This window comes from Macrobrachium nipponense, chromosome 30 (genome assembly GCF_015104395.2).
Source record: "Macrobrachium nipponense isolate FS-2020 chromosome 30, ASM1510439v2, whole genome shotgun sequence".
In the NCBI taxonomy this organism is placed as follows: Eukaryota; Metazoa; Arthropoda; class Malacostraca; order Decapoda; family Palaemonidae; genus Macrobrachium; species Macrobrachium nipponense.
In genome coordinates, this window is record NC_087218.1 from 72,942,738 (window position 1) to 72,968,944 (window position 26,207).

General features: G+C 46.0%; 1 protein-coding gene and 1 long non-coding RNA gene across 4 annotated transcripts in view; both read right to left on the minus strand.

The window, feature by feature from the left end:
* LOC135202600 (hyaluronan mediated motility receptor-like) overlaps window positions 1–19,108 on the minus strand; it is an 84,938-nt gene extending 65,830 nt beyond the window's left edge. For all 3 annotated transcript variants that reach the window (XM_064232110.1, XM_064232111.1, XM_064232109.1), the window contains exons 1-2: window positions 19,062–19,108; window positions 16,704–16,778 (exon numbers count right to left, since the gene is read on the minus strand). The gene's annotated coding sequence lies outside the window, so the exon portion shown is untranslated. The remainder of the gene's footprint in view (window positions 1–16,703; window positions 16,779–19,061) is intronic.
* A 69-nt stretch (window positions 19,109–19,177) lies between these two features.
* The window catches only part of LOC135202601 (uncharacterized), a 46,872-nt gene continuing 39,842 nt past the window's right edge, over window positions 19,178–26,207 (minus strand). Inside the window, exons 2-4 of the long non-coding RNA XR_010311768.1 lie at window positions 21,649–21,751; window positions 21,097–21,234; window positions 19,178–19,231 (exon numbers count right to left, since the gene is read on the minus strand). This is a non-coding gene — a long non-coding RNA (uncharacterized LOC135202601). The remainder of the gene's footprint in view (window positions 19,232–21,096; window positions 21,235–21,648; window positions 21,752–26,207) is intronic.

Below are 26,207 nucleotides of genomic sequence, written 5' to 3' on the forward strand. Positions count from 1 at the left end.
ATGCCTACTAGGCTCCGAGCATCCGTCAAAAGGAGAGTGGCCACCAGGCGAAGAACTCTTCCTTCGCGTCCTGACGAAAAATGACAATTTGTCGAAAATTGCATTTTTCCTAACTATACAAACCTGAGGTCCTTTAACAATAGGAAGGTAACTAGCGGCAGCTGGGACGGTCGTAAGCTTCGAACAAGGGGAGAACGGTAGTTAACTGCTTGTCCGGTCGTGCGCGCGCCGCGCGCCCGGGCGGTGAAGAATCACTTTTGCTTTTGAGGCCCATGCAAAAAGTTGTCAGAGTGAGGGGTGGTTATGAGGTGGGACTATATGTAAAGGACCTCAGGTTTGTATAGTTTAGGAAAATGCAATTTTCGACAACAAATTGTCATTTGTTCCGATACGTAATACCACCCTCGGTCCTTTAACAATAGGAAGACTCACTTTTCCCCTTTTTGGTGGTGAATCTGAGTCTTTTTGGTGAACAGACTGGTGTTCGTCCAACCTTGGAATGCCTCCCTGGTCGTAAGAGGCAAGGGAGGGGTCCAAACCTCTGTCCGATTGATCGGGGTGTGCACCGCAGGATCAATGGTCAGACCTCTGAGCCAAGTACTAATAGAGAGGCAAGCGTATCTCTTTCCGGGGCCCCCCCAGTACCATTGCAAGAACTTGTTCCTGTACGGAGCCAACATAAAGTTATGGTTTGTCTCAAGTAGGCATCCACTCCTTCCCCCTTGTTGGAGGGAGTGGAGGATATTTGCTTCTATCCCTAACTAAAGGGATAGATTGGGGCTCGGTTGCGTAGCTTACCTGCATCGGATTCCTTCCCAGTATGGTGACGACCGTGACCCTCTGCCCACAGGTAGAGAGAGAGAAAGATGGGGAAGAGAAGCCAGTCGCACTCTCATTCAACCATTCATTCCTACAGTCACACCAGGAATCGATGCTGTTCGCCTGCTCGGGTGCTGGGTAAGCTTACACAACGTGTTGAGCACCACCACAGGTCCCAAGGAAAAAGTATCCAAGGACTTGTGGGCAATATCCCGAGGTAGAAGGACGTGAAGGTAGTCTGGTTGGCCCAGACACCTGCCTTCAGGACCTGCGCCACGGAGAAGTTCTTGCGGAACGCCAAAGAGGGTCCAATACCTCTGACTTCGTGGGCTCTCGGTCGGAGCGTACGGATTGTCGTCTACCATCGCCTCGTACGCTCTCCTGATCACCTCACGCAGCCAGAAAGAAAGCGTGTTCTTGGATACTTCTTTCTTGGTAACCCCAGTGCTAACGAAGAGGCGTCGACACTCAGGCCTGAGGTGTCGAGTTTTCTTCAGATAGCGCCGTAGCGCCCTCACAGGACAAAGCAGCATCTCATCCGTATCGTTGTCGGTGAAATCCATTAGGGAGGGGATCGTGAAAGACTCGAACCTGTCGTCAGGGATCGACGGATTCTGAGTCTTAGCTACGAAATTCGGGACGAAATCGAGCGTCACAGATCCCCAGCCCCTGGAATGTTTAACATTGAAGGACAGACCATGAAGTTCCCCTACTCTCTTCGCCGATGCCAGGGCCAGCAAGAAGAGGGTCTTGAGGGTCAGATCCCTGTCTGACGACTCTCGGAGTGGCTCGAATGGTCTTCGAGTCAAAACTCCTAAGGACGAGAGTCACATCCCACTCAGGGGGCCTGAGTTCCCTGGGTGGGCAAGACCTTTCGAAGCTCCTCATTAGCAAGGAGATCTCGAACGAGTTCGAGATGTCCAGTCCCCTCAGTTTTAGGACGAGTGCCAGTGCAGCTCTATATCCTTTCACTGTGGGTACTGAGAGGAGCTTCTCTCGGCGAAGAAAAACTAGGAAATCCGCTACCTGCTGAAGAGTGGCTCTGAGAGGAGATAGACCCCGTCTACGACACCAACCACAGAAGACGGCCCACTTCCCCTGGTACACAGCTGCAGAGGACTGTCTGACGTGTCCAGCCATCTCTGTTGCTGCGCTGCGAGAAAAGCCTCTCGTTCGCAAGAGATGGTGGATAACAGCCAGCCGTGAAGTTGTAGGGACTGGACTGCTCGGTGGTACCGCTCTACGTGTGGCTGGGCTAGAAGGTTGTGCCAGTGGGGCATCTCTCTCGGTTCTTCTGCAAGAAGAGCCAGCAGGTCCGGATACCAAACGGCTTGAGGTCGTTTGGGAGCCACCAGGATCATCCTGAGATTGGGAGTGACCAGCGCTCGGCTGATCACTTTTCCGAAATCAGACAAAAGGGAGGAAAGGCGTAGACGAAGAGGTTGTCCCAGGGGTGTTGAAGAGCGTCCTCGTGCAGCTGCCCTTCCCCATGGGGTCCGGTCACGGCTGAGCAAAAAACTTGAAGTTTTTTTGTTGTGCCCCCCGTGCCGGTGGCGAACAGGTCTATGACCTGGACGCCCCCATAGGTTGAAGAGCCTTTCCGCCACTTCTGGGTGTAGGGACCACTCGGTCCCTATTACCTGATCCCGAACGGCTTGAGCTTGTCTGCTACTACATTCCTCTTGCCTGGAATGTAGCGTGCTGACAGCTCTATCGAGTGAGCCGTGGCCCACTCGTGCACCTGCACCGTCAACTGGTGTAGCGGAAGAGACACTAGGCCCCCCTGCTTGTTGACGTATGCCACTACTGTGGTGTTGTCGCACATCAACACCACCGAGTGTCCCATCAAGCGGTCTTGGAACTCTTGGATAGAGCGTAAAACGCCGCCTTGAGTTATTTCCAGGACATTGATGTGAAGGTGCTTGTCGTGATGGTCCCACACACCTGCAGCCAGCAACTCCTCCAGGTGTGCGCCCCATCCTCGGTCGATGCGTCTGAGAACAGCAGCATCTCCGGGGGGGGGGGAGTGCGTAGGGGCACTCCTCTTAAGAGGTTCCTGTCGTCGAGCCACCACCAAGCTAGGTCCTGCCTCACCTTCTCCGTGATGGACACGGGGAAGTAAGGTGGATCCTTTACCTGTGACCAACCTCCCTTCCCAGTCTCCACTGGAGAGACCGCAGGTGAAGACGTCCGTGAGGAACTAACTTCTCGAGTGACGACAGGTGGCCGATCACGACTTGCCATTGCTGCGCTGCCTGTTCCTGCCGAGACAGGAACCGGCCGGCTGCCTCCCTGAATTTGCTGATCCTCAAGTCTGCGGGGCGGACTTGAGCTGCTACCGTATCGATCAGCATACCCAGGTACTTCATCTTCTGCTTGGGTTCGAGATCGGACTTCTCGTAGTTTATCACGATCCCTAGGTCGCGACAAAACTTTAGAAGTCGATCCCTGTCCTGCAGCAACTGCGAGCGGGAGCTCGCCAGGACCAGCCAATCGTCGAGATACCTCAGAAGACGTATCCCGTGCGAATGGGCCCAAGCAGACACCAGTGTGAACACTCTCGTGAACACCTGTGGGGCGGTTGAGAGACCGAAGCAAAGTGCCCTGAATTGGTACACCGTCCCGTCGAAGATGAAGCGGAGGTACTTTCTGGAGGACTGATGGATGGGTATTTTTGGAAATACGCATCCTTCAGGTCCACCGAAAGCATGAAGTCGTTCTCCCTGATGGAGTCCAGCACGGAACTGCCGTCTCCATCTTGAACCGAGTCTGGCGAACAAATCGGTTTTCAGGGGAGAGATCTATACACCGGGCGCCAGCCCCCCGATGCCTTTTTCCACTAGGAAAAGGCGGCTGTAAAAGCCCGGTGACCGAATCCACTACACTTCTCTACAGCTCGTTTGGTCAGCATGGTCTTGATCTCCTGCCGAAGAGCGTCGTCCTTTGAGGATCCAGAACATATGTCTGCAGATGGACCGGGTTGGAGGTGAGGGGTGGCCGAGATTCGAAGGGTAGTAGATATCCCTCCCGAAGGACGTCTACTATCCAGGTCTCGGCACCGTAGCGCTGCCAAGTTGCCCAATGGCATCGCCAGGCACCCCCCCCCCACCTTCCGGCAGCTGGTGAGGGTGGGAACGCACCGTCCCTAGCGTTTTCCACCACCATCGCTTCGACCTTCTTCCCAGCACCTCCTCGGGGAAAGGAGGGCTGGGAGGAGGGCTGGTTACGGCCTCCTTTACCAGAAGTTGAAGCAGGAAGAGTCTTTCCTCGGGGCTTTTCGATGGAGCAGCCGTCTTAGCAGCCGAGGAAGCGCTAGCTAAACTCTTAGGCTTAGCCGCAGTTGTACGAGGTTGCCCAGAAACCTTCGTAACTGCCTGTGAACCAGACGGTCACTGTCATCAGTGCGCCGTCTTTCCACCGCAGCGTCCACCATCTCTTCAGGAAAGAGAGCGGAGGAACTCTTCATTGGTCCGTTACGGAGTCCATTTACCGCCTCACGCCCGGCCCCCTTGGCGACTCGTGTAAGGACAGCGTCCCTACGACGAGAACCAAGTTGGCCCTCACGGTTTGCCGTCTGATGGGCGAGGTAGGAGATGGCCCTACCTCCAGACTGGCACAGTCTTCCTGAAGTCGGGGTCGTCTTCCGAGGGCAGCGCCCCCGGCGTCGGCCGCGACCTTGGATACTGTGAGGGACCACAGATCCAACCAAGAGACTGCCTGGAAAGCCGCCATAGCGGTAGCTTCCAGGCCCAGTGCCTCCTGCTGCGAGAACCACAGGTTCTCCGACAGGAGCTGCTGCAGGGACACACCTGGAGTTAGCCCTAGCTAGCTCCGGGTTAACCTGTTTGGGCGGTATTGGATCCACTGATGGCACGTAGACACTTCCGCTGTCGCTGCAGAGGAGGAGGAAGTAGCTTGGAAGACCGTCCTGACTTAAGTGGGAGTCCCTCTCGTCCTGAGACGAAATTCCCTCCACCTGGTCAGGACTGGAGTCCTTGCAAGCTCCGATCGCGGCAAGTCCCACCGTCAATTTGGGTTCCCTCTTCGGGCCCCAAATGACTCGAGCCGGGACGTGGGCTCAGATGGTGGTAGCGGCGATCCTTCCCCCAGGTCGTTGTGCTGACGAATCAGCGCAATAACCTGGGCAAAGTTCCTCTGGATCTCAGGAGTCACAGCGTCCTGAGGAGTAGGGACCGTCCAGTCCCTCCAACAGGAGCAGCTCTCGAACCCTCCTCCTTCAGAAGGAGGAACAGCAACAGACCCCTGACGGTCGCCCTCCAACCACTTGCGCGTACGACCTGGCTGGTCCTAAGACCATGTCTGGTTCGTGCGGCGTCGTGGCGGGATCGTGAGCGGCGCACCTCTCACGATCACTCCTGGGTACCTCGCTCTTCCCGGTGTAGCCCGAGGAAGTTGAAGGTATAGGAGAGACAGACCTGACGCTCCCCCCCCGTTCGCTGGCAGGACCAGCGTACGTGGGGGGCTGTAGCCGATCACCAACCGCGGTGGGGATCGTACTGCAGGCCTGGTCGTGCCGCTCACCTGTGGCGAGCGGCTCGACTGAGCACGTCGACCCCGATCTCGTGCGTCAGACGAGCTGCTGCTGGCCACCGTCTCCGCCCGGTCCCCCTGTGGGAGCGGCGGTCAGGTGATCTGCAGAGCGCTTTCGCGGTGAGACCGGTGAGCGTCCTCACGGCACGTCAAACCGCTGGTACCAGCCGAAGCTGGTGCCGTTGGTCGAGGGGACCTCTTCTCAGCCTCAACCCGTGGCCGGTCCGAGACCGTCAACGTCAACCCGAGGTACGGCTGGTCGCTACGAGAGCGGCCGCTGGCCTGGCGAGCGTCACTTGCGCGACTCTCGACAGTCTTCTGCTCCGTGCCTCTGTCGCGACGGTGAGCAAGCTCAGGCGTCTTGACGTTGGCTGCACGGTCGCCCGAAGGAGACCGTACACTCGTACCTTCTCGCGAACGAGAAGTCGAGCCGGTACCTGACTTAGCAGCAGTGCTACTAAGACCAGGTGCGGATGTACCAGCCGTAGCCAGCACATCCTTGGTCCCCGTCTTCTTCTTCTTCTCAGAAGAGGAGACGGGCCCTGTTTCCCGAGAGGGAACAGGAGGACCAGCAGAAGCACCCCCCGTCACGCCAGAGCGAGACGGGCCCTTCGAAGGTCCGTAGGAGCCTTCTTAGGGGGGGAGGAGGCAGCCTTCTTCTTCTTCGGCTTGGAAGCCTTAGAAGTCGAAGGGGAAGAGGCGGCAACAGACGACGAAGAAGACGATGAGACGACGACGACATCTTCCTCTTCTTCCTCTCTTCTTCGTCAGCTCTCTCAGGACGGACGTCAGGTCTTCCATCCACGGAAAAGTCGGGCCAATTGCCGAAGCAACACGCCCCGACTGATCCTGTCCGGAAAGACCTGAGACCGGTGCAGCACCTCCATGACGAGACGCGACGTGGGCAGGGGCAGGCACGGCAGGAGCGGCAGGAACATCAGCAGCAGGACCAGCACCACGGATCAGGACCAGCACCAGCAGGACCAGCACTAGCAGGACCATCAGCAGCAGGGCCAGCACCATAGGACCAGCACCAAGGCAGGACCAGCACCAGCAGCAACATCAACATTCGAGTTCCGCACCGCGCGCTTCGTAGGAGCGGCGCGAGGGGCTGGGCCAGCAACACTCGCTGCAGGTACGGCAGGTACGGCAGCATAGGTCCGGCGTCACAGACCTCTCCATCTCAGCCAAACTCATCATTGGGACGGGCGGTAGATCCAGGGCGAACTTTTGGGGCAGCGAAAGTCGGGCGTCGCAGGACATAAAACCCCAGGTGGCGGCGGCACGCGCCCCTCTTAGGCACGGCAGCGATCGGCATCTGAATTGACGCCGTTGGAGTCACTGACGCAATGTGTTGGCGTATACACAACATGAGGAGGGGCGGCGTACGCTGGTGTTGACACTGTATTGGTCGTAGTTGTAACCACACCATGAGTTCACACTGCCGACCCCGCTAGCCGTTGAATCAAGCCCTGAATACTGGGGGCGCCCTGCAGTCCCAACGACGCCCACACTGTCCAAGGTCGTCACTCACAGAAGGCACACCTGAGGGAGGAACAGTCGGGTCAGTTAGAGGGGCACCCTCACGCCTGGGGGAGGACGAACCCCACCCAGAGCGGACGGAAGACCCCGATGACAATTGTACATCCGGGTATCGGGCACCCTCCTCCACACTCGACGGATCGAGTGAGGAGAAGGACTCCGAAACCCCACCCCCCCCGCAGGGGAAGGCGCAAATCGTGGGGGCTGAGCTGGAGGCAGAAGGATGACGAGGTATCCGTAACCAAAGGAGTCGCTGGAGAGCTTTCCGACGACTCCTTGGTCAACCTACGCCTCTTCCTACCCTCGTACAGCACCCCACTGCGCCTCGGACCAATTTACACATACATCACATGGTTCGGTTCGGGAGCATTCTCGCCCCCGACACCGAAAACACAACTCATGAGGATCTATATCTGGGTAAGAGCTGAATCCGCCGCATTTACGCCCCTCCACCCGGGACACACTCTACGGGCAGTTGGTGGGCGCGGCGAAAGCTCTTCTTGATCCATGTTAATTAATCTTCACTTCAATGAAAAATGAAAAAAGAGTACTTACAATTTCATTCAAGACCACACACAAACCAGTCAGAAGAAATTGTAATCCAAAGCACACGACGAAAATAGCGGGCAGAGCGATGACGAACACGTCCTGTCACACCACGGCCGAAAGCAAAAGTGGTTCTTCACCGCCCGGGCGCGCGGCGCGCGCACGACCGGACAAGCAGTTAACTACCGTTCTCTTGTTCGAAGCTTACGACCGTCCAGCTGCCGCTAGTTACCTTCCTATTGTTAAAGGACCGAGGGTTTGTATTACGTATCGGAACAACTAGGCTCTTGACGTCTGTCAAGCTCTTGACGCCTAACTGAAGAGGAGCGGAAATCCTGAGGAGAGAGCCTGCCTGGCTCCTTACGCCTTACATGCTCACAACTCTTTGCTGGGAAGAGAGGAGAGCCTACTCGGAGAAAGATCCCGAGCTTCAGCTGCACTTCTGACCTCCTACTAACAGGCTCAAAAGCTCTTCTAGCCAAAGGAGATTTAGCCGAAGGAACGTTCTTGAGACTTCTTCAACGGAAGTGAGGCGTCCTTCCGACGATGAGAAGTCCCGGCAATAGACTCCGCTAAAGCCGCAATCTGCGCCTGCAGACCGCCAGGCCATATCGCGCAGGAGATCTCTTAAACTCCTCTACAGGGACGAAGTCCGAGAGCGAACAGGAGAAGCGTAACCGGACGAAATCTTGGTTCTCTTGCGTTCCACTTCTGGCTCTTGCCTCGCGAAGGATTCGGGGCTGGAAGGAAGGGCGCAAGATCCTTCCAGGGCCTCTTGAGAGGGCGAGACGACTCCGATGCGCTCATCTACGCTGAGGAGAAGGCGACGAAGATGACGAAGCACTGGCGCAATAACTCCTTCTTGGATCGATCCAAGGCAGCCTGGGACGAGCAACAGGAACTGCCGAGGGGACGCCTGACCGGTGGGGGTTCTCCCTAACCTTCCTGCGGCTTTCGACTTTCCTCCTCCACTGGGTCTGGGAGTCTGGAAGAGGTCTAGGCCTGGAAGCGTTAGTGAGCCGGTCAGACGCACCCTCCACTGCACTAGGGGCACTGCACTGATCACTTGCACTATCATCACTCTTACCTTGTCGAGAGCGAGCGAGGCTCTCCTTACTCCTGATCGAGGCTCTCCCAGAAGCAACTTCCGAAAACGAATCTTCGGGTTCAAAGCTGGGCGCAGGGGCTGAAACCGGAGAAAGGAACTACTTCTACTACAGGATTCTCAGCGTCAACTTCACTCACCCTCGATCTACTAGAACTCTTTGAAGAAGCCTTGCGCACCCTATCCTTCTCTAACTTTCTCATAATGAAGAGAGAGCCTTCCAACCATCCTCATCCAAATTCTCACACTCTTTGCAAGGGTTAATAAAAGAGCATTCATTCCCTCTACACGACTCACATACCGAGTGAGGATCTAATGCAGCTTTAGGAAGCCTAACTTTACATTCCTTCTCAGAACAAACCCTAAATAAACTAGGTTTCTTAACTTCAGAATCATCCATGATTATAGATATGTAAGAGAAATCCAAAAGAAAATCCAAAAAACAGTCCAAAAAGCGTATGCCAAGCCAACAAACAAAGGTACTTCACCAAAATCCAAATCGTCGGCAACGAGAACGAATTTTAACTATCGTAAGGACTGAACAACAGGTGTTGTCAGCCGGCGACAGAAATAATCTGACAAGAAAGGGGACTGGTTCTTACACCCGCCTCCCAGCGGCGGGTAAGGTAGATCACCTGACCTACCTGTTAGCGTGTGCCGCGAGTTTTGAATTTTCTGTCGTGACGTCAGAGACCTAAGCTAAGTATATATCTGGCAGGAAGTTCATGTACAAAATAATAAGACATAAAAGAGAAGAGAACAAACTAATATTATTTGCAAAACTGGAAAATCATTCCTAAAATGCAAACATAACACAAAATGAAATTGTTAAGATACAATAAAGTTTTACACATACTTACCTGGCAGATATATACTACTTAGCTTATGTCTCTGACGTCCGACAGAATTCAAAACTCGCGGCACACGCTACAGGTAGGTCAGGTGATCACTTTTCCTACCGACGCTGGGTGGCGTAATAGGAATCATTCCCGTTTTCTGACAGAATTTTTCTTCCCCCTATCTCCTGAGGGGAGGATGGGTGGGCCATTAACGTATATATCTGCCAAGGTAAGTATGTGTAAAACTTTATTGTATCTTAACAATTTCATTTTTACACATGCAACTTACCCGGCAGATATATACTTAGCTGATTGGCACCCTTGGAGGAGGGTAAGAGATAGTTACTCAATATGAATAGCAATTCAAAAACAGGAAAACAACTTTTGTTGTAGGTACTATAAATAAACTTAAATACCTTGATTCCTACCTTATTGGGCAGAAGACTTCATGAGTACTGTCTATGAGTCTGCTTGCCTCAAGAGTTCCAGTGAGGATGAGACCTATCACTGAGAACCCTTCTGGATCAATGTCAATGGGGGCGAGCCCGCTTACTCGACAGAGCCTTATTTGGATCATACCAATGGGACCTATCCCACTTACATGGTAGAGCCTTCACCTTTGTCGTATCAACGGGTGACTAACCCTCTTACAAGACAGAGCCTAGGTCCCAAAACATTACAAGGAGCATGAAAACAACCAATCTCGACCACCTGACCACACTACTTTGTTATACACTACGAATTGAAAAATGGTACTTTTTCCTGACCACTTTCAATCGACCATAAAAACAACACAAGCAGATTAAAATTCCTAATCTATCTAAACTAAGCTAGATTGGTTTTCAGCCCCCTGTCCCAGCACCGAATCCGCAGACACGTAAGGTCCGAGAGAGAAGCACTTATCATAAGTCACACGTACATCTCTCAAATAGTTAGACGCAAACACAGAATTGCATCTCCAAATATGTGGATCCAATTGAAGTCGTTTAAACGATATTCTTGTGGAAAGCTAATGAGGTTGCTACGGCTCTGACCTCATGCGCTTTCACTCTCAGCTGCCCGAGGTATTCCTCTTCACAGGCAATATGTGCTTCTTTAATAGTTTCTCTGATAAAGAATGCCTGTGCATTCTTTGACATCGTTCTTCTCGGATCTCTTACCGAGCACCAAAGGCTCTCTGAGTTTCCTCCCATTTGTTTTTTTCCTCTCTAGATAGAACTTGAGGATCCTTACCGGACACAAGGTTCTCTCTATTTCTCTCCCTACCAGGGAAGTCAATCCTTTAACTTCAAACGTCCTTGGCCAAGGCTTAGAAGGATTCTCATTTTTGCTAAAAATAGGGGGTTAAATGAACACACTGCAGAATCCTTCCTGAAGCCCACTGTGCCTTCTAAAGCCTGGAGTTCACTAATCCTTTTAGCTGATGCTAATGCAGAGAAAATCGATTTTCTAGTCAAGTCTCTGAACGTTGAGTTATTGGGAGGTTCAAATTTCTCTGACATGAGAAACCTCAGTACCACATCCAGGTTCAGCTGGGTGGTCTGGCTGCTTGGACTTCGAAGTCTCAAATGATTTAATCAAATCGTGTAAATCTTGTCATCCGTGATGTTTAGCCCTGTATGTCTAAACACCAAGGAAAGCATACTTTTATAACCTTTTATAGTCGAGACTGCAAGGTTACATTTAGTCTCAAATATAAGAGGAAATCTGCTATTTCCGTCACAGAGGTACTGGAAGAGGATACATTCCTGATTCCTGGCCCACCTTCGGAACACTTCCCACTTCGACTGGTACACGCGTATAGTTGACGGTCTCCTGGCCCTTGCAATTGCCTTTGCAGCAGCGCGTGAAAACCCCTTCGCTCTGACGAGTCCTTCGACAGTCTGAAGGCAGTCAGACCGAGCGCGGGAGGTTTTTGTGGTATCTGTCGAAGTGGGCTGTCTGAGAAGATCGTTCCGTAAAGGAAGGTACCTTGGAAAATCTATCATCCATTCCAGTACCTCTGTGAACCACTCTTGAGCTGGCCAAAATGGGGCGATTAGGGTCAATTTTACTCCTTTCGTCAGGACAAACTTCCTTATTACGTTTCCTATGATCTTGACAAGGAGGAAAAGCGTAGCCGTCTATTTCCTTTCCCAATTTAGGGGAGGAGGCCGTCTATCGCTACTGCTCGTGGATCTGAAATCGGAGAGCAGTAGTTCTCCAGCCTGGCATTCCAATGAGTTGCAAACAGGTCTATGTTTGACCTTCCCCATAGGTTCCAAATTTGATTGCAGACCTCTGAGTGTAGAGTCCACTCCGTGGAAATGACTTGATCTCTCTGCTCAACAAGTCTGCTCTGACGTTTTTCTCGCCTTGTATAAACTCGTCAAGAGTGTGATGTTCCGCTCCTTTGACCATAGAAGAAGCTCTTTCGCCTTCTTGTACAGTGAGAGGGATTGAGTCCCCCCCTGTTTTCTTAGTAGCTAGAGCTGTCGTGTTGTCGGAATTTACCTGCAACACTGAGTTTGCGACTTGGGCTTCCCACTGCCTGAGAGCCAGATGTACTGCCACTAACTCTTTCTCGTTGATGTGCCAGGACACCTGTTCCCCACTCCAGGTGCCTGACACTTCTCTCGGGCCCAACGTCGCCCCCCATCCCGTCTCCGATGCGTCTGTAAACAACACTAGGGAGAGGGGTTCGGTAACTGCAGCGATAGTCCCCTCGTTCAGTCTGCCTGGTTCTAACCACCAGCTGAGGTTTTTCTTTATCTCTCTGGACAGAGGAAAAGATTCCCACAGATCTTGATTCTTCTGGTCCCAATTCTCCTTCAAGAAGAATTGAAGAGGTCTTATGTGAAGCCTCCCTAGAGAAACGAACTGTTCCAATGAGGGAGAGGGTCCCCAGAAGACTCATCCATTCCCTCGCGGAACATTGTTTCTTTCTAGGAAGGTCTTCACTTTTAGAATGCACCGTTCCTGTCTTTCTATGGACGGAAACACTTGAAAAACCCCGAGAATCCATCAGAATCCCCAGATAGACAATGCTTTGCTGGGGATCCATCTGGGATTTCCCGAGGTTCACTAACAGTCCCAGAGACTGAGTCAAGTCCAACGTTGATCTTAGGTCCTCCAGACACTGATCCCTGGATTGCGAGCGAATCAACCAATCGTCGAGATACAGCGATATCCTTATTCCTTTTAAATGCAGCCAATGTGCTACATTTTTCATCAATCCCGTGAAAACTTGGGGAGCTGTGGAAAGACCGAAACAAAGGGCGCGAAACTGATATACTTGGCCCTGTATCATAAATATCTTAGATACCTTCTGGACGAGGGATGGATGGGTACATGAAAGTAGGCATCTTGGAGATCCGAATGACACCATCCAATCTCCTTTTCTTAGCGCTGAAAGAACTGACGACGTCGTCTCCATCGTGAACGTTGTTTTGATCACAAAGTGATTCAGAGCGCTTACGTCCAGCACTGGTCTCCACTCCCCAGAGGCTTTTGTACCAGAAAGAGGCGATTGTAAAATTCCTGGTGAATGAATGTCTAATACCTTTTCTATCGCCTTCTTTTCTAGCATCTGTTGCACCAGATAATAAGTGCTTGGTTGTTTTTAAGGATCTCTGTATCTTGCCGCTAACTCCCTTGGAGTTGGATGTTAAGGGGCGGTTTTTCCCTGAAGGGGATCAGGTATCCGTCTCTCGAGGATCGAGAGGGACCAGTTGTCCGCCCCTCTCTGAGCCCGACTTTCGCGAACCTCAAAAGTCCTGGCTCCTACTGGAGTCTGAGGACTCCTATCTCACTGCGGCTTCGAAGAATGGCCTTCGAGAAGATCTTCCTCTCTTGAACGGCCTTCTACTCTTAGTTGCGGGTCTTGAGTTGTTCTCCTCGAAAGGGCTGTTGGAAAGACACCTTATTCGCCTGTTCCCTCTCTCTTAGCCATCGGCACAGCCGGTTTAAGCCTCTTGGCGGACTGAGCAAGAAGATCCTGCGTAGCTTTCTCCGACAGTGATCTGAAATGTCCCTCACTGTCTCCTGAGGAAAAAGGTATTCCGAGAGTGGAGAAAAAAGCAAAGAGGATCTCTGTAATGGCGAAACAGACTTGGAGAGAAACGAGCTATAAACTGATCTCTTTTTGAGCACTCTGCTCCAAGAGAGATGCTACTTTCTGTGGATCCATCATGACTGCCTTGTCCAAGCATGAAAGGACACTTGATAACACCTCCATAGTCACGAACTCCCGGATCTTTGCGCTCTTTTTGCTAGAGCTCCTAAGGCCCAATCCAACATGAAGTTGAAGACTTCAAGTGTGCGAAATAGACCCTTGAGTAAATGGTCCATCTCGCACATTCCCAAGACGCTTTAGCCGACAGTAGAGAGCGTCTTCTAGAAGATTCTACTAGAGCAGAAAAATCCGCGTTTGCGGAAGCCGGAAGGCCTAACCCCATGGGTTCCTTCGTGTCGTACCAGACACCCGGCTTACCTGTCAATCTAGACGGAGGACACAAAAACACCGTCTTACCTGCCTCCTTCTTAACCAGGAGCCAGTTCTCCAGATTCTTGATGGCCTTCCTCATAGATAGAGTTGGCCGCATCTTGACAAAAGAGGGGGATTTTGCCAACTTAGTACTTGATAGCAGAGATCCCGGAGAAGGAGGATCAGCTGAACACAGCGAGTCCCCAAACTCCTGAAGAAGTAATGCAGAAAGTCTCTTATAATCAGAGACTCCTACTTCTTTCGTCTCTTCCTCCTCCGAGACTTCCTCCAAAGTTACATTTGGAGAGGGAGACTTCTTCGGTGAAGAAGTCCTGGCAGGTATGCGACTCTTATCCTTCAAGAGCTCGTCCGAAGGAGCCGCCAGTTCAATACCCGAGATATGTTTTCCTCGGTAAAGAACAAACTCCGCTTTACTTCTCTCCCATAGGTTCTTGATACCTACTAGGGGAGGATCCTAAGAGCCTGAGTTATTAGGCTCTTGGCGCCTATCCGGAGAAACACTCGTTTCTATTCTCGAGCGCCTACTATGAGTAGGGCGCGAATCCAAAGTCAGGATCCTTTCAGGCTCTTGGCGCCTGTGAGGAGAGGCGCTTGCGCCTACTCTCTGTGACTCTTAGGAGTAGGGAGCGCGCCTGACAAAAGGCTCCTTTCAGGCTCCTGAATCTTACGAGGAGAGGCGTCAGAGCCTACTCCTGATCTACCAGGATTAGGGCGCAAATCCCTGGAAAGGCTCTTTTTAGGCTCTTGCTGCCTTTGAGGCGAAGCGCTTGCGCCTACTCTTGATCTCTTTACAGGAGTAGGGCGCCGATCCTCGATTAGGCTCCTTTCAGGCTCTCGACGCCCTGCTAGGAGAACGGTAAGACGTCCGCTCTAGATACTCTTCCAGGAGTAGGGCGCGAACCCCTGTTTAGGTTCTTCGTAGAATCTTGGAACCTACTAGGAGAGGCGCCTTGACTCCCTTGAAGAAGCCTATCATAAGGTCTCGAGTAACTTAACGAGACTCGATCATCCAGGCGTCCTATCGAACGTTGGCGCCTTCTAGAAAAATCATCCTTAGAAGGAGAGCCTTTCTCGCTTCTATCTCTCTTAGTAGTAGCGCTCTCGTTCTTTCCTACCACTTTGCAGAGGAGATCCTCTCCTCGGAGATCGTTCGACAGATACGAACCGATCGTCTTCTCGCAAGGAGACTCTTTCCTTACTCCTACAAGGAGAGGATCTAGCGCCTACTTCCTGCCGCTTTGCGCTATGACTCCTAGCGCTTCCAAGCTTGCTACGAGGAGTATACCATCTTCCCTGTCTCGATGAAGTTTCAAAGGAGTCGTCTACTCTAGGAAGCGAATAGGCTCTTGACTGGAGAAGATCGTCTATCATACTCCTCCTTCCTAACCGACCTCTTAACTGGAAGAGAGGCGTCCTTACCTGCGAGAAGGCTCCTTGCGCCTTCTAGTCGAAAGCGAGCCTACTAAAGAAGAGATTCTCTTGGAGGTCCAACAGGAATCTCTTAGTAGATGACCGAATCCCTTCTGGAGAGGATTCCGGATCCTTCATAGCCTTCTTAGGCGCAGGAGAATACTCCGGAAAAGGCTCCGGGCTGGAGTCAAGAGCGCCTACTCCTGGAGGTTTCCAGGCTCTCTTGAGAGGGCGCGATTTGGAAGAAGAGCTCCATCCTCGTTTAGGAGAGGACGAATCAGTCGGAAAAACACTTCCTTAAGAGGCTTTTCCTATAGCTCTCTATAGCAGCCTGGGACGAGTCTACAGGACCTGCTGAAGGGACGCCTGACCGTTGGGGATACTCTACATCCCCCTTGCGGCTTTCGACATTCCTCCTCCCCTGGGCATGGGAGTCTGAAAAGAGGTCTAGGCCCTAGGAGCGATGCGGGAAGTCGTCAGACGCCCCCTCCACTGCACTGGGACACTGCACTTATCACTAGACACTTCACCCTTACCTTGGTTTATATCTCGCAATTGCTGTTGCAAATTGCGGATTGAAGCTTCCACAGCGGCTCTCTCGGCAGCAGACACATCTGCTGGGTTCGCTGCGGGGGGAAGGAGCTGAAACCAAAAGGAAGATGGCGAAGCTACTGCAGGGTTAGAAAATACTATCCTGTTCCGCAGAACAGGATCTACTTGAACTTCTAGCTGAAGCTTTTCTAATCCTATCCTTTTCTAACTTTCTAACATACGAAGTTAGTTCTTTCCATTGTAATTCAGTTAAGTTCTCACATACTCACAAAAACGTATCCTTAACGAAACAATCCCTTCCCCCTACATTTTACACAAACAGTGTGAGGGTCCAAAGAAGCCTTAGGCAACCTCACCTTGCATCCCTCATTTACACATACTCTAAACAGAGTTCCAGGTGTTAAATCGGACATAATTACTAACTAAATCCAACACAAAGCGTATGCCAACAACCAAAGATCAAATACTTCCCAAATAATCCTCGGCGAAGCAAGCAAGAAATTCTAAGCAGGAGCTACCAACAAAGTTGTTGTCAGCACGGGCGACAGAAAAATTCTGTCAGAAAACGGGAATGATTCCTATTACCGCCACCCGGCGGCGGTAGGGGTGATCACCTGACCTACCTGTAGCGTGTGCGCGAGTTTTTGAATTCTGTCGGACGTCAGAGACATAAGCTAAGTATATATCTGCCGGTAAGTTGCATGTGTAAAAACGAATTTCTAGTGTCATAATTGAAGAATTTGCAACTTGCAATGCCGTAAAGTTAATTTGAAACACAGCATACATGGGAAGCTGTTTAATGGATGGAATCACTTAAAAATAAAACTCTAGGACTCCAATAATTATTACTTACGTCTTTTCTTGTGATTCGCTTTCTCCTGATTTATGACTGCATCCAATAGATATTCTTCTCTGTATTTCCTCTAGTCTGTAAAATATACATTTCATAAAAATATGCAAAGACAGGATATTAGCTAACATACAAAGGTAATGTTAACTTCAGTAATATGCACAGGTAAAAGCAAAGTTCTAGCATTAGGGATGACAAAACAAATTTTAAGAGATTTTGTATTTTTCCTTGGTATACAAACCCGTAAAATTATTTAGGAGATTCCAAAGGATGTTCCTAAACAAATACAAAGGCTCAAATTTGCAGAGGAACTTTCAGATAAGCTAACCATGAATTACAATCAATGTAAAATGTAATGTATATGCCGGCATATAAGCTAAAATTTCAACCTTAAAAAAAATCTCCCACAAAAGCAGGTAAATCAAGTGAATCACTAGCGAAACAGGTATCCACTGTAAATAAAACAACTGTAATTATAGCAATTACCATAAGTAATTACCATATAATTGGGCATTAGGATGAGTGAACTCTCACTTTGTTACCAGTTTTTTCCAGGGTACCATTATTCAAAGTTATCACAAGACTCCATCATGGCTACACCAATTATTGGTAAAAATAAAAGGAGCCAGCATGAAGCTTAGTTCAAGTTGAAAGCAGTAAACTCTGCAAAGGAACATAAATAACTACGCTTATACTTACATCAGCTGATAGTGTTGAAGGGTTAAAGTTACCAGATGAGAATAGCATCAAACATATAGATGAGACAGGATACAAATACCTGAGAATAACAGGAGAGGATATAAAACACTAAGAGATGAAGGACATGATCAGGAAAGAATATATGCAGACTTAAGGCGATACTCAAGTCAAAACTCAATGCCGGAAATATGATGAAAGCCATAAACAAAGACAGTACCAGTAATCAGATACAGCGCAGTAGTGGAGTGGATGAAGACTGAACTCTGCAACATAGGCCAAAGCACTAGGAAACATGACAATACACAAAGCACTACACCCAAGTGCAAATATGGACAGACTATGCATAACACGAAAGAAAGGAGGGTGAGGACTGAGCATAGAGGACTGCGTCAACATCGAGAGTAGTGAAAAGAAATGGCTCAGGAGTGCATGGGAAGGACCGATAAAAGTAGAAGACCCAGAAATATGCAGACAGGAGAATGACAAACAGAAAGGAAGAATGGACCAACAAACCAATGCACAAACAGTAAACAAGACAAATTAAAAAACTGGCCAGCGATGAAAACATGGCAATGGCTACAGAGGGGAGAGCGCAAGAAAGAAATGGAAGGAATGCTAACAGCGGCACAAGATCTGGCCCTAAGAACAAGATATATTCAAAGAATGATAGATGGAAATAACATCTCACCCATATGTAGGAAATGCAATTTGAAAAACAAGACCAACATAGCAAGCGAATGTCTTGGGCTTGCACAGAACCAGTACAAAAAGAGGCATGATTCAGTAGCAAAAGCCCTCCACTGGAGCCTGTGCAAGAAACACCAGCTAGCTTGCAACAATAACTGGTACGAACACCAACTTGAAGGAGTGATATAAAACAAAACAATCAAGCAAAGATCCTCTGGGACTACGGGGCATCAAAACAGATAGGGTGATATGTGCAAATTGACCAGATATGATGTTGATTGACAAAACCAAGAAGAAAGTATCACTCACTGAGGTTGCAATACCATGGGACAGAAGAGCAGACGAGAAAGAAACAGAAAAACTGATAAGTATCAAGACCTGAGAATAGAAATGAGAAGGATATGGGATATGACAGTGGGGTTAAAAACATTGGTGATAATCTTCAACCAAACACTTTTAATGTGACATAGCTTGTAGAGCAGAGATCTCAATGTAGCAATATAAAAATATAATCCTTAATTACCAAGACTTACTTTGACAGGCAGTTCCCGGTTATCAACAGGGGTTCTGTTCTTGGTGGGATGCTGATGAGCAAAAACCGCCATTAACCAAAACTCGGCAATTTAGGACTTATTGCACCAAGTTTCAGTTAATGGTGCTGATTGATAACTGGTTGACAGCGCTGATAACCGGTTAATGGCGCTGATAAACGGTTATCGTTGCTGATAATCGGTTAATGGCGGTGATAACCGGTTAATGGCGCCTCTGCTAGGTATCTTATGGTGCCATAACTCTATTATTGGCATCTTCTGGCGCTGATAACCGAAACCCGGTCTGTTATGGCACCAGAACTTGATGATTTTATGGCGCTAGACAAGTATACAAGCGCCATAAAACCGGATCATCATTAACCGAGTCCGCTGATAACCGGGGACTGCTGCCTGAGTTTGACGTCAAAACCACCATAAAACTTACTGCTTTTCAAGCTGAGATATACGATGTTTTCAAACTGTCTCTTTCTTTTTCTTCCGAAGATTTTTTATTTGGTTTCTAAATCGGTAACCTTTGCATCACTTTTCCATCTTACGAGCCGCCTGTACTGTACGCATAGAACGGGACCTTGTGAGCCGATCAGGCTTTTGCGGCTGAAATAAAAAAAAATATATAAGATTAAATCTAGATAACTCAAAACAAGTTATCTCCTACATGCAATTAAATATAAAAAGTACCCTTGTTTGTGACCATATGGTTTAGTCCTGGAACTCCATTCTTGAAGACATGAGAACCTGCTACTTAGACCAATCTCCATTCCAGGTTCTTGGAATAGAGATCAAGTTATGGTGGGCAGGAAATTTTTCTAAAACTTAAATATTCTTTTATACATATATACAGTATATTCTTCTGAGTATGACAACATTAAAACACCTGACTATAAACTGAAGTACAGGCAGTCCCCAGGTTACGACGGATTCGGCTTACGACATTCCGAGGTTAAGGCGCTTTTCGATTATATTCATCAGAAATTATTTCCAGGGTTACGACGCCTACAACGCCGATCTCACAGAAGAAATATGACACTAAAAATGCAAAATAATCAATATTTGAAGGGTTTTTAGATGAAAAATGCAATAAGAATGCAGTTTATATAGTTTTGAATGCAATCAAAGCATTAAAAGTAAGGTTTTCTTAGGATTTTTTACAATGTTCCAGCTTACAATGATTTTCGGCTTACGACACATCTCAAGAACGGAACCTTCATCGTAACCCGGGGACTGCCTGTACTATATAAATATAATACCCATGACAGTTTTTGTAACTTGTTTACATGGAACATAATAAAATCATAAGATAAAATTATTATTGATATTGCAATGTGATAAATCTGTAAACTCTCCAGCTCTAAAAGTTTTAGTACATGCCTAAACATCAGATATACTTCCATCAACAGTTGTGCCCACTAATATACCTAAATTTCTGTGTCATAATTCACAGTATACAATATACAGAAACCACAGACAAAAGAGATGCATCATAAAATTCTGACCTAATCATCTATTATTATGAATTTATTAATAATAAAACACAAGACTGAATTTCACATATAAATCTAAAGCTTGAGTGCTGTACTACAGTAAAATATATACATTGATAACAGGCTCCAATGAATTTGTTCCTTTTGAAGATAAACTCCACTGGGTTTCTTTACAGTAAACAACGATTTGATAACTACGCACTCCTTTTGTTAGAGTATTTTTCTTTTTACAGTTACTAGCATAGTGATCAACACACAATGTCTATGCAGGAAATGCAATGAAAATTATCCATAAATATTGAAAAGATATAAGTACAGGTATCCCCAAAGCATGAATATACTTATTTATCTAGAAAATTTATCTAACCAGCCTAGGAAAATTATTACTGAGCAAACAACTAAAGCTGATAAAAAAATATCTTTAAAAATTCTATGGTAATCTGAAAAAACTTTCAATGAATGCTAAACCAATAAAATTGTGTTCCCAGGTACAGGCTAATACAACAAACCAAACAATGTACATAAAAACAATTAATTGCTCATAATTAAATATCAAGCATATCGAGTATATACTATAATATTGTATATAGCATTTAGAATTAAGTGCATATAAGAAAAACCTCAACATAGAGTATAAACATTCCCTGGTGAAGCCACATGAATTGAACCAGGCATTACCTCACTGAGAAGGTAACTAGTGGTACTGATTGACTTTTTTATTTCCAGTGACAATAATAATAATCACCCCTTCAGACAATGATCAAAAGTAAAGGTATATGTAAACCAACAACTTACATCAGATATACTTAACCATACATGAGAATGATAAAGCCTAAAAAGAGTATTTATGCAAAATACAGTAGTTTACACAGTACTACAATGATTGTCATTAGATATAAAAATAGACATTAGAATATACAATGCTATAATCAGATACAATAATTCCAGACATTCATTATCAATAAACTTGCAACTCACACTTAGAAATACGCCATTGCCAGAGGCTGTTGATGTGCTGGAACAAGTAGATGAATTTAGTCTGGCTGATGATGTGGAGCGTTGCTTACTTGGAGATGTTACTAATGAACCAGTGTATGTTCCTGGGCCTGGAGTTACCTAAGAAGTACAAAAAATCATCAAGTGAGTTACAATTCTTGAACATAACTTGGTGTGCTGGCCATGCTTAATATAAATGCAAGTACTATCTGTATAATACATACTAATTAATGAAAACCTGATCCACAAATATGAATAAGAGCAATAATGAACATGTAAAAGTACGTAATCTACATGTGATTTTACAAGTAATGAAAATAAAAGCAAACTGTTTGTTTCACATAATTCCAAATTTAGGTATATACATGTGCATTTCTCATTGTGTACAAGGCAGAGAGTAGACAACAGTAAATACTGTATAAATTAAAGACCTCATGCATTAATTACCCTATGTTTCCTGTTCACATACCTTTGTTCCAAATCTCTTTGTAATTAGTATAGCGAAAACCAAGAAAACTTTTATGGAAACTTTACCTCTTTGGCATTCTGCCATCGGGTCGATTTATCAAGGTGACTGACGAGGTGGTTCCTTTATTTTTATTTTTTGGGTTGTATGCTGTGGGAGGGGGGGCACATCCTGAAAGAATTAATACAGGTAAACAAGCATTTAAAAGAGGAAGACACCATATATACTATGTACTAAAACTACTATATATATACTCTACAGTAGTAACATTTAGCTGTTTATGATTGGTATTACAAACAAAAAACCTAAATATTAACAGTTCCTGACACCAAAACGAATAACTTTCATATATACATCATCATCATCAACACCACAACCCAAAGAAGCTGAACCAATGACCCTGTAGTCCCACGTGGATGCCACGCACCTCCATTGCACTGGCCAGCTAATCTCTTCACAATAACAACTATGCGTGTAAACTCGTGGACACAAAAAACACAACATGCTTCACACATCTTTTTTACATATATCTCCTTTCTTTTATGGTCATGTTAAATGAATTGTCATCATCATATGCATGACATTTAACATCATCATATGCATGACAATGTCAGCATTTCAGCCATATGTATCTTAACTTTAGTCATGTCTTGTGTATCAGTTCATATGTATATTTCCATCTGTCAAAAAACACTATTACAAATGAATGTGCATGACCTCTGTTTTTGATCGCCTGGTATCAGGCACTACATTTCCGTTCACAATAGCTATTGACCTGTCTGTCTGTTATCTGAATAAATCAGCAAGTTTGTAGATGCCTCTTACTCACGCATTTGCTTCATTGGTGACCATAGAGCATCCAACTACCAAGAGTACAGTACTACAATGCAAACTGATATGGTAAATCAAAAAGGATGGTACAATACATGTTTTCAAACTATTACTTACTTTTGAAACTATACTTTCTCCAATCACTTGCATCCTTGGACATATTATGGTTGTGACTTACCCATAAGAGCTATATGCCAGCTTTTCCTTATGTGTGATTAGACAAGAACCAAACCACATATCCATAAAAAATATTTTTCTCAATTTCAACAAGAATACACAAAAGTGTTATCCATAATAAAAAGCAGATGAGATACCTCTACGTAAACAGTTTGGAATCCTTAGATGCGAATACTGAACAACACGTCCTCAAACTTGTGGGTCTCTCTTGATCAATACAGCATCAATGCTCTGCTTCTGACACGGATAAAAACTTGTGCAACGCTTTACAGTGGCAACTGCTTACTCACCAACATTTGGAACTAAACTCTCCAACATTTAGAACTAAATTTGCAACAGTACAAATTCCCACCTGACTCATAAATGATTACATTGTGCATTACTGTTCCACTCAATGATTTTGTCACAATGTAGTCGTTTGAAATTCCAAAACTGATCACAGTTTTAACTAATTAAGACATGGTTGTTAGAAATTTCAAAACTGATCTCTATTTTCTGACATTATCCCTTTTTTGTTACAGACTTCCACTTAGGGAAAAGACTGTGATTATGTCATCCCTGTTGTGGAAAAATCATAATCACATACAATTACGAAGATAATTTTACCAATCAAGATAAAGGAAAGCTTGCATCCACACAATATTAAATGCTATAGAGGGATTTCATTGACTGCTTGGACTTAGCTAAAGGTTACATTTTTCACAGTGAAATACCATCTTTGCTAGATAGTCTAGATAGTGAACCCCCACGGGTTTTAACTCAGTATGTACTTGTATCCACCTTTGCAGCGTATTTAGTACAAGCCTGTTAGGGCTTACCGTAAAAACATAAATAAAAGACTGTAAATATAAAGTTAATGACCACCAAGAAATATTAGTTTTACTTGTTTGGTTTTATGTACAGCCCTCCACAGGATGATTCCATCTTGGTGGACATATGTTACATTTTCTTAAATAATGTACGTCTTATATTATAAATGTTTTTGGTGTTTTCACAGTCAGTATGGTAGCTCCTGCATAATAGGAAGGTCTTTAGTGTTTTTTTTTTAAATTTGCCTTCTTCTTGTATGATTTTCACTTCAGGCAGTTATTTTGCTGAAGTCTTGGTGCATAATGTTCAAATGCTCTGTCACCTGATTTACAATTTGTTCTAGGTTCAAAAAGCCAATAGCCTATGCTTCACTTGCATGTCTGATCACAATATTCATATTGGGTCTAAAGAAACTTAAGTAGTTTCTTAACCCAAAACCCTTTGGGGGTCACTATCTAAAAAAGATCTATGAAATAAGAAAACATTTCCAACTAGGGTAAAATACCACATGGTACAGGGGTGGACCATGTACGATCAATGTGTACACCAAGAAAAGTACATTATAAGCGTTCTGACACCGGAGTAGAGGTCTTTAGCTCCGTTTCTCACCAACAACAAGTCGCGTCTGATGCCCATCTATCGACGTCGGACGCGTTATAATGTATTTTTCTTGGGATTGTACACATTGATCGTACATGGTCCATCCCTGTACCATGCAGTTTTTTACCCTATTAAGAGTTTGGTTTGAGATAAATATGTATGGTGATGAATTTATAAATTAAACAAATGAAAATGATTTCATAACTATGATAAAAAGAAAAAAAAGATAGTCCCCATAAAAAAAGTGGTACGTATTTTTAAGTAAAAACTTGGAACGGACTGCAAGGAACAGTGACACAAATATGAAAGCCGCTAGGAAATGGCAGGTCAAATGTATTTCACTGTGTTTAGTACCTACTAGCCCGGGGTGGGGGGGGTTTAATCACAGCCAACGGTTCCAAAGAATACCCGACTTGGAGCTACTCAGATCTACCAAAAATTTATAAATTTGTATCTAGGGTACACATACCTTAGGTAGATTTGTGTAAAAAAAAGAAAATGTATAGTAGGTATATAAAATGCTTATACACAACTGCAAAAGCGTTTATACTACACTTGGCAATGTACTTTATGTAGTAGATAGGGCTGGCTTGCAAAGCCTAACCAAGTACTACTAAACTTTGAGCCTACGCTTCCCTCAGCTTCGTCGGTTGGCCTAGCCATTTACCTGACCTGTTGGCTTATTTCCTGAATCAACCAACATGTATTACCATTGATTGAAGTAAAATGTTATTGGTCCTTAAATAACATTGATAGCAATTGCCTAACAGCATAGCGAAGGCTGCGCATACCCATCCTAGGTAATGGCTAACGTATGTAGGGTAAAGCTCGGTTATACTACCCCGGCAAGCTTGGCATCTAGATTCTGGCATTCTAGTCTAGCGTCTAGAGTTCATGGCTTAAAATCTGGATTAAAATAATCGAGATCAGTTCAATTGACTAAGAGTGTTATTGCAAAGGGAAATTGTCACCCTCAAGCAAAGCTTGCTTCCTACATCCAGCTCTCTCCGCTGGTCTCATTTTCATTCATTTCATTGATATTAAAGCTTCTAATATAATGTTAACCACAGGACAATGCCATACTCACCAACTTCCTCGTTTAAAACGCTTTATTTTGGCTTTGGAGAACATAATTTCGATGGCAATGTCAATACAAACAAACAAAAATTCACTTTGAAATCCGCACCACTATAAACAAGACGAGCGATTAAACTGTATTAGCCAATCACGCACTTCGTACCCATGTCAGCTGGATAGATGCCACTAACCTATATTAAATTTATATTTAACGCAGAATTGTAGGATGTTTCATTTTATTGTTGGTAATTTTGAATTTAGATTTATTTTCACAATATATTCTTACTAGGTGTGCTGCTTCGTCTTTTACGGCATATTCAAATTAAAACATTGAATGTCGGCGGCATTACCTGTTCTAACGGTAAGCGGATCATGGCGGTAACTTTAAATGTTACCATGATCTTTAATTGAACACAAAAAAATTACACGTTCGTTGTCAACAAAATTTTGAAGAACTTCGTTTGGTTATAGCAAAACATAATTGAGAAATTGTGATATTTAATATATAATAATGATAAACTAGAAAAACGGTTTCGAAGAATGTAGACGCACATAGTATTCTTTAGAGTTTAGACCTTGGTCAAAAGTACACATTCCTCAACGAAAGACATCGACGGCGAGAATTAAATATTACAACGTTTCATAACAATTTTGAAAGACCTCCTTAACACTTTTGTCTGGTCCGAAACAATTCCGGAGGCAAACCGGTTTTGCAGGAATGAATGAAAAGTTTTGTCATCTTCGCGAAGACTTGAGCGTTTAAAATATTTAAGTTTTTGTGTGCAACAATGGTGCAATAATTCTTTCCTCAACATATATATCAAAATATCTCAGGGTTATTATTCCTTACTGGCGGCTATACATGAGTAACTGTCATATAAAGAAAAAAAAAGTTAGAGCCATTTAATGAATTCCCCGCACCTTGAAATATTGAAAGCAGAATAGACATTTACCAGGAACTTTTAGTTTCAATCTTATTAATTATCTCATTAACTATCATGAAAACTGTAATCAACAAAATGCCATACGGCCAGTAATGTTCACGTGGCTTACGAGAATACAAAGTAGGTACCTCTCAAGTTAGGAAAGCATTAAAACTACTCTATAAACAGTATACAAATTAAATTCATAA